Source organism: Triticum urartu, chromosome 5A (assembly GCF_056163025.1).
Source record: "Triticum urartu cultivar PI428250 chromosome 5A, HENAU_Tu73, whole genome shotgun sequence".
Taxonomy (NCBI): Eukaryota; Viridiplantae; Streptophyta; class Magnoliopsida; order Poales; family Poaceae; genus Triticum; species Triticum urartu.
In genome coordinates, this window is record NC_141877.1 from 390092671 (window position 1) to 390104977 (window position 12307).

Here is a 12307-nt window from a genome sequence, read left to right on the forward strand (position 1 = left end):
GTGGCGGTCGGGGACGAGCGATGGTCTTTTCCTACCAATCTATCCCCCTAGGAGCATGCACGTAATACTTGGTTTTTGATGACTTGTAGATTTTTGCAATAAGTATGTGAGTTCTTTATGACTAATGTTGAGTCCATGGATTATACGCACTCTCACCCTCCCATCATTGCTAGCCTCTTCGGTACCATGCATTGCCCTTTCTCACCTTGAGAGTTGGTGCAAACTTCGCCGGTGCATCCAAACCCCGTGATACGATATGCTCTATCACACATAAACCTCCTTATATCTTCCTCAAAACAGCCACCATACCTACCTATTATGGCATTTCCATAGCCATTCCGAGATATATTGCCATGCAACTTTCCACCGTTCCGTTTATTATGACATGCATCATCATTGTCATATTGCCTTGCATGATCATGTAGTTGACATCGTATTTGTGGCAAAGCCACCATTCATAATTCTTTCATACATGTCACTCATGAGTCATTTCACATCCCGGTACACCGCCGGAGGCATTCATATAGAGTCATATCTTGTTCTAGTATCGAGTTGTAATCATTGAGTTGTAAATAAATAGAAGTGTGATGATCATTATTAATAGAGCATTGTCCCAAAAAAAGCCTAAAAATAAAAAAAATAAGAAGGGGCAATGCTACTATCCTTTTTTCCACACTTGTGCTTTAGAGTAGCACCATGATCTTTATGATAGAGAGTCTCTTGTTTTGTCATTTTTATTTACTAGTGGGAATTTTTATTATAGAACTTGGCTTGTATATTCCAACAATGGGCCTCCTCAAGTGCCCTAGGTCTTCGTGAGCAAGCAAGTTGGATGCACACCCACTTAGTTTCTTTTGTTGAGCTTTCATACATTTATAGCTCTAGTGGATCTGTTGCATGGCAATCCCTACTCCTTGCATTGACATCAATTGATGGGCATCTCCCTAGCCCATTGATTAGCCGCGTCAATGTGAGACTTTCTCCTTTTTGTCTTCTCCACATAACCCCCTTCATTATATTTTATTCCACCCATAGTGCTATATCCATGGCTCACGCTCATGTATTGCGTGAAAGTTGAAAAAGGTTTGAGATTACTAAAGTATGAAACAATTGCTTGGCTTGTCATCGGGGTTGTGCATGATGAGAGCATTCTTGTGTGACAAAAATGGAGCATGACAAAACTATATGATTTTGTAGGCATGAACTTTCTTTGGCCATGTTATTTTGAGAAGACATGATTGCTTAGTTAAGTGTGCTTGAAGTTTTATTATTTTTATGTCAATATTAAACTTTTATGTTGAATCTTTCAGATCTGAATATTCATTCCACAATAAAGAAAATTAAATTGAGAAATATGTTAGGAAGCATTCCACATCAAAAATTATGTTTTTACCATTTACCTACTCGAGGATGAGCAGGAATTAAGCTTGGGGATGCTTGATACGTCTCCAACGTATCTATAATTTTTGATTGCTCCATGCTATTATATATTCTGTTTTGGATGTTTAATGAGCTTATTTATACACTTCCATATTATTTTTGGGACTAACCTATTAACCGGAGGCCCAGCCCAAATTGCTGTTTTTTTGCCTATTGCAGTGTTTCGCAGAAAAAGAATATCAAACAGAGTCCAAACGGAATGAAACCTTCAGGAGTGTGATTTTTGGAACAAAAGTGATCCAGAGTACTTGGAGTGGACATCAAGCAATCAACGAGGAGGCCACGAGGCAGGGGGCGCGCCTACCCCCCTGGGCGCTCCCTCCACCCTAGTGGGCCCCTCGTGGCTCCACCGACCTACTTCTTCCTCCTATATATATCTACGTACGCTGAAAACATCGAGGAGCACCACGAAAGCCTAATTCCACCATGTCAACCTTCTGTACCCAAGAGATCCCATCTTGGGGCCTTTTTCGGAGCTCCGCCGGAGGGGGTATTGATCACGGAGGGCCTCTACATCAACTCCATGGCCCCTCCGATGATGTGTGAGTAGTTTACCTCAGACCTTCGGGTCCATAGTTATTAGCTAGATGGCTTCTTCTCTCTCTTTGGATCTCAATACAAAGTTCTCCTCGATTCTCTTGGAGATCTATTCGATGTAATCTTCTTTTGCGGTGTGTTTGTCGAGATCCGATGAATTGTGGGTTTATGATCAAGACTATCTATGAACAATATTTGAATCTTCTCTGAATTCTTTTATATATGATTGGTTATATTTGCAAGTCTCTTCGAATTTTCAGTTTGGTTTGGTCTACTAGATTGATCTTTCTTGCAATGGGAGAAGTCCTTAGCTTTGGGTTCAATCTTGCAGTGCTCGATCCCAGTGACAGAAAGGGAAACAACATGTATTGTATTGTTGCCATCGAGGATAAAAAGATGGGGTTTATATCATATTGCATGAGTTTATCCCTCTACATCATGTCACCTTGCTTAAAGCGTTACTCCATTCTTATGAACTTAATACTCTAGATGCATGCTAGATAGCGGTTGATGTATGCAGTAATAGTAGTAGATGCAGGCAAGAGTCGGTATACTTGTCACGGACGTGATGCCTATATACATGATCATACCTAGATATTCTCATAACTATGCTCAATTCTATCAATTGCTCGACAGTAATTTATTCACCCACCATAATACTTATGCTATCTTGAGAGAAGCCACTAGTGAAACCTATGGCCCCCAGGTGTATTTTCCATCATACAAGTTTCCAATCTATTTTATCTTGCAATCTTTACTTTCAATCTATATCATAAAACTACCAAAAATATTTATCTTATTATTATTATCTCTATCAGATCTCACTCTTGCAAGTGGCCGTGAAGGGATTGACAACCCCTTTATCGCGTTGGTTGCGAGGTTCTTATTTGTTTGTGTAGGTACGAGGTGACTCGCGCGGGGTCTCCTACTGGATTGATATCTTGGTTCTCAAAAACTGAGGGAAATACTTACGCTGCTTTGCTGCATCACCGTTTCCTCTTCAAGGGAAAACCAACGCATGCCCAAGAGGTAGCAAGTCACTCGTCCCGAACGCTGTGTTTGAATGCCGCCAGGGCTTCCACGTCCGGACAGTCAACGATTTGGTTCTTTTTAACTAAGAACCTAGTCCAGAGCTTCCTGGCTGACTCTCCGGGTTGCTGGACAATGTGACTTAAGTCATCAACATCTGGTGGCCGGACATATGTACCTTGGAAGTTGTCAAGGAAGGCCTCTTCCAAGTCCTCCCAGCTGCTAATAGAATTTTTTGGTAGGCCGTTTAGCCAGTGCCGAGCTGGCCCTTTGAATTTTAAAGGGAGGTATTTGATGGCGTGGAGGTCATCTCCACGAGCCATATGAATGTGGAGAATAAAGTCCTCGATCCACACCACGGGGTCAGTGGTTCCATCATATTAGTCGATATTTACAGGTTTAAACCCTTCTGGGAATTTGTGATCCATTACTTCGTCAGTGAAGCAAAGAGGGTGTGCGGCGCCTCTATATCGGGCCACATTGCGACGTAGCTCTGATGGAGTCCGTCTGCGGTGTTCGGCCCATGCATGACTGGGCTTGTCACGTCCGAAGATAGCCGTCGATTGGTGTCGAGGTACGGTCCCGTGATCCGTAGATCGATCTGGTATGCCCTGCTCTGTTGGTCAGGTCCTGCCGGAGGTCATATGTGTGACCACGAGCTGTTTTATCTCTGCCTTTATAATGAGGCGGGGCGGGCTGGTGTTCGGCTTGAGTTGCCGCTTTATCCCGACCATGTGGTGGTCGGTCAGCCGCATTGCGCGATGGTGATATGTGTTCCGGCGCCTCGTCGTCGAACTGAGGTAGTAATTTGCGCTTTGGGTAGCTTTTGGCCGGGCGCTTGAGGCCGTATTCTTCGGCTGCTAGGACGTCAGTCCATGTATCATTGAGCAGATCTTGGTCAGCTTGAAGCTGCTGCTTCTTCTTTTTCAGGCTCCTTGCAGTGGCTATTAGCTGGCGCTTGAAGTGCTCCTGCTCAAGAGGTTCCTCAGGCATGATGAAATCCTCGGTGCCGAGGCTCGCCTCATCCTCAGAGAGTGGAAGATAATTACTATCCTCCGAGTCCTCATGAGTGGCATGTTTACTAGGGCTAACCTGCCCATCTTCCCGTTCATCCTGTTCGGTAGCTGCGTCAACGGGGTCTTCGTTGTCTTCGGCACCTTCCGGAGTGTTATCTTCTCCTGTGCCGGTGTTGCTATCTTTACTGCGGCGTGACTTAGAGCGGCGCCGCTGACGCCGGTGTTTCGATTGTATCTCAGGAGGTTTATCCTCGACTGGATCTTCTTTGTCATCGCCTTTGTTCTCCTTTGGTGCATCCACCATGTATACATCGTACGAGGAAGTGGCCGTCCAGCGTCCGGTGAACGGCGGGTCCTGGGCCTCTTCTTCTCCGACATTGTTGTCCATACCATCGATGTCGTCGGAGCCGTAATCGAGCATGTCAGTTAAGTCTTCGACAGTGGCTATGAAGTGGGTGGCGGGTGGGGAGCGAAATTCCATGTTATCAGCTTCTAGTTCGAACCAGATATAGTTCGACTATGAATCCCCTGCTAAGGATAGATTTTTTAATGAGTGTAGCACATCGCCCAAAGGTGAGTGCCGGAAGATGTCCGTGGCGCTGAATTCAGTGATTGATGACCGATCATGCTCGACATGCGCGGACGCACATAGTTCGTAACTTATAACTAGAAATGAGTCCGAGGTTCCGGTGACACAGGCATTACCGGAAGTTAGGTCTGTGTGCGGCTCCAACGCCGTGGAGTCTGCGGCTTCCGTGGCGGGGTTGAGCTTCCTGTCCTTGGATGGCGCGACCTGCTCCGGATCTAAGGCCAGGCCGGCTACAGGTGCAATTTCCTGGGTATTGCCCGATGACAGATCTAAGTCATGTTCATCAAGGTGACGGGGAGCGATTGCCGTGGTATCGAATCCGTCGAAGATCAAGTCTCCACGGATATCCGCGATGTAGTTCAAGCTCCTGAATCTGACCTGACGGCCAGGGGCGTAGCTGTCGATCTGCTCTAGATGGCCAAGCGAGTTGGCCCGCGGTGCGAAGCCGCCGAACACGAAGATCTGTCTGAGGAGGAAAACCTCCCCTGGGACAACGTCGTTGTGGATGATTGAAGGAGCCATCAAACTTTTTGAGGATGACACAGTGGAACTCTCAATGAAAGCACCAATGTCGGTGTCAAAACCGGCGGATCTCAGGTAGGGAGTCCCGAACTATGCGTCTAGGATCGATGGTAACAAGAGGCAGGGAACATGATGTTTACCCAGGTTCAGGACCTCTCTATGGAGGTAATACCCTACTTCTTGCTTGATGGATCTTGATGAATATGAGTATTACAAGAGTTGATCTACCGCGAGATCGTAATGACTAAACCCTAAAAGTCTAGCCTGTATGACTATGGTAATGATTGTCCCTATCCGGACTAAGCCCTCCGGTTTATATAGACACCGGAGGGGACTAGGGTTGTACAAGGTCGGTTATAGAGAAAGGAATCTTCATATTGGGTCGCCAAGCTTGCCTTCCATGCCAAGGAGAGTCCCATCCAGACACAGGAGAGAGTCTTCAATCTTGTTTCTTCACAGCCCATTAGTCTGGCCCATGTCCAACGGGCCGGACGCTCGAGGACCCCTTAGTCCATGACTCCCTCACCCATCAATAGATATCAATGTGAGTGAGTAGGGATTGCCATGCGACGGATGCACTAGAGCTATAAGTGTATGAAATCTCAACAAAAGAACTAAGTGGGTGTTCATCCAACTTGCTTGCTCATGAAGACCTAGGGCATTTTGAGGAGGCCCATCATTGGAATATACAAGCCAAGTTCTATAATGTAAAATTCCCACTAGTATATGAAAGTGACAACATAGGACTCTCTATCATGAAGATCATGGTGCTACTTTGAAGCACAAGTGTGGTAAAAGGATAGTAACATTGTCCCTTCTCTCATTTTCTCTCATTTTTTTATTTGGGCCTTTTCTCTATTTTTTATGGCCTCTTTTTTCTCTTTTTTTATTTTTCGTCCGGAGTCTCATCCCGACTTGTGGGGGAATCATAGTCTCCATCATCCTTTCCTCACATGGGACAATGCTCTAATAACGATGATCATCACACTTTTATTTACTTACAACTCGATGCTTAGAAAAAAATATGACTCTATGTGAATGCCTCCGGCGGTGTACCGGGATGTGCAATGACTCATGAGTGACATGTATGAAAGAATTATAAAGGTGGCTTTGCCACAAATACGATGTCAACTACATGATCATGGAAAGCAATATGACAATGATGAAGCATGTCATAACAAACGGAACAGTGGTGAGTTGCACAACAATATATCTTGGAATGGCTTTGGAAATGCCATAATAGGTAGGTATGGTGGCTGTTTTGAGGAAGGTATATGGTGGGTTTACGATACCAGCGAAAGTTGCGCGGCACTAGAGAGGCTAGCAATGGTGGAAGGGTGAGAGTGCGTATAATCCATGGACTCAACATTAGTCATAAAGAACTCACATACTTATTGCCAAAATCTATTAGTTATCGAAACAATGTATTACGCGCATGCTCCTAGGGGGATAGATTGGTAGGAAAAGACCATCGCTCGTCCCCGACCGCCACTCATAAGGAATACAATCAATAGATAAATCATGCTCCAACTTCTTCACATAACGGTTGACCATACGTGCATGCTACGGGAATCACAAACTTTAGAACAAGTATTTCTCAAATTCACAACTACTCAACTAGCATGACTCTAATATCACCATCTTCATATCTCAAAACAATCATCAAGTATCAAACTTCTCATAGTATTCAATGCACTTTTTATGATAGTTTTTATTATACCCATCTTGGATGCCTATTATATTAGGACTAATTTTATAGCCAAAGCAAATTACCATGCTATTCTAGAGGATTCTCAAAATGATATAAGTGAAGCACGAGAGATCAATAATTTCTATAAAATAAAACCACCACCGTGCTCTTAAAGATATAAGTGAAGCACTAGAGCAAAATTATCTAGCTCAAAAGATATAAGTGAAGCACATAGAGTATTCCAATACATTGTGATTCATGTGTGTCTCTCCAAAAGGTGTGTACAGTAAGGATGATTGTGGTAAACTAAAAAAATCAAAGACTCAAATCATACAAGACTCTCCAAGCAAAGCACATATCATGTGAATATAGCATCAAGTAAAGTTACCGATGGACGAAGACGAAAGAGGGGATGCCTTCCGAGGCATCCCCAATCTTAGGCTTTTGGTTGTGCTTGAATTTTACCTTGGTGTGCCTTGGGCATCCCCAAGCTTAGGCTCTTTCCACTCCTTATTCCAAAATCCATCAAATCTTTACCCAAAACTTGAAAACTTCACAACACAAAACTCAACAGAAAATCTTATGAGCTCCGTTAGTATAAGAAAACAAACCACCACTTCAAGGTACTGTAATGAAATCATTCTTTATTTATAATGGTGTTAAAAATACTGTATTCCAACTTCTCTATGGTTCATACCCCCTGATACTAGCCATAGATTCATCAAAATAAGCAAACAACACACGAAAAACAGAATCTGTCAAAACAGAACAGTCTGTAGTAATCTGTAGGTTTAGAATACTTATGTAACCCCAAAAATTCTGAAATGAATTGGTGGACGTGAGGAATTTGTCTACTAATGATCTTCAAAAAGAATCAACCTAATCGCACTCTCCAGTAAAAAACGGCAGCAAATCTCTTGAGCACTAAAGTTTCTGTTTTTTACAGCAAGATCACATAAACTTCCCCCAAGTCTTCCCAAAGGTTATACTTGGCACAAACACTAATTAAAAGCATAAAACCACATCTAAACAGAAGCTAGATGATTTATTCATTACTAAAAATAACCAAAAGGCAAGAAACAAAAATAAAATTGGGTTGCCTCTCAACAAGCGCTATCGTTTAACGCCCCTAGCTAGGCATAAAAACAAGAATAGATCTAGGTATTGTCATCTTTGGTATGCAATCCATAAGTGGCTCTCATAATAGATTCATAAGGTAATTTAATTTTCTTTATAGGAAAGTGTTCCATGCCCTTCCTTAACAGAAATTGGAATCTAATGTTTCCTTCTTTCGTATCAATAATTGCACCAATCGTTCTAAGGAAAGGTCTACCAAGAATAATAGGACATGTAGGATTGCAATATATATCAAGAACAATGAAATCTATGGGCATATAATTCTTATTTGAAACAATAAGAACATCATTAATCCTTCCCATAGGTTTCTTAATAGTGGAATCCGCAAGATGCAAATTTAAAGAACAATCATCAAACTCACGGAAAACCTAACACATCATACAAAGTTTTTGGAATCGTGGAAACACTAGCACCCAAATCACATAAAGAAAAGAATTCATGATATTTAATTTTAATTTTAATAGTAGGTTCCCACTCATCATCAAGTTTTCTAGGGATAGAAACTTCTAATTCAAGGTTTTCTTCATAAGATTTCATTAAAGCATCAACGATATGTTTGGTAAATGCTTTAATTTGATCATAAGCATGAGGAGAATTTAGCATGGATTGCAACAAGGAAATACAATCTATCAAAGAGCAATTATCATAATTAAAATCCTTGAAATCCAAAATAGTGGGTTTATTGATATGTAAAGTTTTGACCTCTTCAATCCCACTTTTACCAATTTTTGCATCAAGATCTAAAAACTCTGAATCATTGGGACGCCTTTTAGCTAAAGTTGACTCATCTCTAGTCCCATCATTATCAAGATTCATATTGCAAAACAAAGATTTAATAGGAGACACATCAATCACTTTTAGATCTTCATCCTTATTATCGAGTAGTTCTTCCGGTTTGGCGGCCATCTTATTAACTAAGGTGGCCCGCTTATCCGAAATTTGGGCTATTAAGTTTTCAAGATGAGCGAAATGAGATTTCAAACCATAAAATTCTTTAGACATATCATCGAGCTCTTTATTCATGGACCCCATAAAACTTTTTTGTTCTTTCAGCTCGTTTCTGAAGAAATTATTATGCTCAAACTGCAAGGACATAAAACTTCTAACATTGTTTTCAATTTCTTCCAACCTTCTGAGCTGAGGATCAACGCTTTTTGGTAAAGCCATTGAGGCAAACAATCACACAAGAAAACAAGAGGCAAGCAAAAATAGACGGGCGGGAAAAAAGCGGACGAAAAAGAAGGCGAATAAAACGGCAAGGGTGAAGTGGGGGAGAGGAAAACGAGAGGCTAATGGCAAATAATGTAATGCAAGGGATAAGAGTTTGTGATGGGTACTTGGTATGTCTTGACTTGTGCGTAGATCTCCCCCGCAACGGCGCCAGAAATCCTTCTTGCTACCTCTTGAGATTGTGTTGGTTTTCCCTTGAAGAGGAAAGGGTGATGCAGCAAAGTAGCGTAAGTATTTCCCTCAGTTTTTGAGAACCAAGGTATCAATCCAGTAGGAGACTACATGCAAGCCCCTCGTACATGCACAAACAAATAAAAACCTCGCAACCAACGCGATAAAGGGGTTGTGAATCCATTCACGGTCACTTACGAGAGTGAGATCTGCTAAAGATAATAAGATAAATATTTTTGGTATTTTTATGATATAGATTGGAAAATAAAGACTGCAAAATAAAGGGCGACATAAATGGCTAGTTGACGGGAAACTAATATGATGTTAAGTAGACCCAGGGGCCATAGGTTTCACTAGTGGCTTCTCTCAAGATAGCAAGTATTACGGTGGGTGAACAAATTACTACCGAGCAATTGATAGAAAAGCGCATAGTTATGATGATATCTAAGGCAATGATCATGAATATAGGCATCACATCCGCGACAAGTAGACCGAAACGATTCTGCATCTACTACTATTACTCCACACATCAACTGCTATCCAGCATGCGTCTAGAGTATTAAGTTCATAAGAACATAGTAACGCATTAGGCAAGATGACATGATGTAGAGGGATAAACTCAAGCAATATGATATAAAACCCACCTTTTTATCATCAATGGCAACAATACAATACGTGCCTTGCTGCCCCTGCTGTCACTGGGAAAGGACACCGCAAGATTGAACCCAAAGCTAAGCACTTCTCCCATTGCAAGAAAGATCAATCTAGTAGGACAAACTAAACCGATAATTCGAAGGGACTTGCAAAGATATCAAATCATGCATATAAGAATTCAGAGAAGAATCAAATAATATTCATAGATAATCAAATCATAAACCCACAATTCATCGGATCTCGGCAAACACACCGCAAAAAGAGTTACATGGAATAGATATCCAAGAAGATCGAGGAGAACTTTGTATTGAGATCCAAAGAGAGAGAAGAAGCCATCTAGCTAATAACTATGGACCCGAAGGTCTGTGGTAAACTACTCACACATCATCGGAGAGGCTATGGTGTTGATGTAGAAGCCCTCCATGATCGATTCCCCCTCCGGCATAGCGCCGGAAAAGGCCCCAAGATGGGATCTCACGGGTACAGAAGGTTGCGGCGGTGGAAATACGGTTTCGTGGTGCTCCTGGATGTTTTCGAGGTATATGGGTATATATATAGGAGGAAGAAGTACGTCGATGGAGCTGCGAGGGGCCCACGAGGGTGGGGGCGTGCCTACCCCCTGGGCGCGCCTCCCTGCCTCGTGGCCTCCTTGCTTCTTTCTTGACGTAGACTCCAAGTCTCCTGGATCATGTTTGTTCCAAAAATAACTCTCCCGAAGGTTTCATTCCGTTTGGATTCCGTTTGATATTCCTTTTTTGCGAAACACTGAAATAGGCAAAAAAACAACAATTTGCACTGGGCCTTTGGTTAGTAGCTTAGTCCCAAAAATAATATAAAAGGTATATTAAAGCCCATTAAACATCCAAAACAGATAATATAATAGCATGGAACAATAAAAAATTATAGATACGTTGGAGATGTATCAACGTCCCATGAACTCTAGATCCAGCTGAGTGTCGGGGGAGAGCTTCGTCAGCACGACCGGTGTGATGACGGTGATGATGTAGTTACTGACGCAGGGCTTCACCTAAGCACTACAACAATATTACCGAGGTGGAAATCTATGGAGGGGGCACCACACATGGCTAAGAGATCAACTTGTGTGTCTATGGGGTGCCCCCCTCCCCCGTATATAAAGGATTGGAGGAGGGGAGGGCCGGCCCTCTCTATGGCGCGCCCTAGGGGGAGTGCTACTCCCACCGGGAGTAGGACTCCCCCCCTTCCCTAGTACGAGTAGGAGAGAAGGAAGGGGGGAGAGAAGGAAGGAAGGGGGGGCCGGACCCCCACCCAATTCGGATTGGGCTAGGGGGGCTCCACCTTGGCCGCCTCCTCCTCTCTTCCACTAAGGCCCAATAAGGCCCATTGACTCCCTGGGGGGTTCCGGTAACCCCCCGGTACTCTGGTAAATGCACCAACTCATCCGGAACCATTCCGATGTCCAAACATAGCCTTCCAATATATCAATCTTTATGTCCCGACCGTTTCGAGACTCCTCGTTATGTCTGTGATCAAATCCGGGACCCCGAACTACCTTTGGTACATCAAAACACATAAACTCATAACACAGATCGTCATCGAACGTTAAGCGTGCGGACCCTACGGGTTCGATAACTATGTAGACATGACTAAGACTCACTTCCGGTCAATAACCAATAGCAGAACCTGGATGCTCATATTGGTTCCTACATATTCTACTAAGATCTTTATCGGTCAAACCGCATAACAACATATGTTGTTCCCTTTGTCATCGGTATGTTACTTGCCCGAGATTCGATCGTCGGTATCTCAATACCTAGTTCAATCTCGTTACCAGCAAGCCTCTTTACTCGTTCCGTAATGTATCATCTCGCAACTAACTCATTAGTCACATTGCTTGCAAGGCTTATAGTGATGTGCATTACCGAGAGGGCCCAGGGATACCTCTCCGATACACGGAGTGACAAATCCTAATCTTGATCTATGACAACTCAACAAACACCATAGGAGACACCTGTAGAGCATCTTTATAGTCACCCAGTTACGTTATGATGTTTGATAGCACACTAAGTGTTCCTATGGTATTCAGGAGTTGCGTAATCTCATAGTCATAGGAACATCTATAAGTTATGAAGAAAGCAATAGCAATAAACTAAACGATCATAGTGCTAAGCTAACGGATGGGTCAAGTCAATCACATCATTCTCTAATGATGTGATCCCATTCATCAAATGGCAACTCATGTCTATGGTTAGGAAACTTAACCACCTTTGATTAACGAGCAAGTCAAGTAGAGGCATACTAGTGACACTCTGT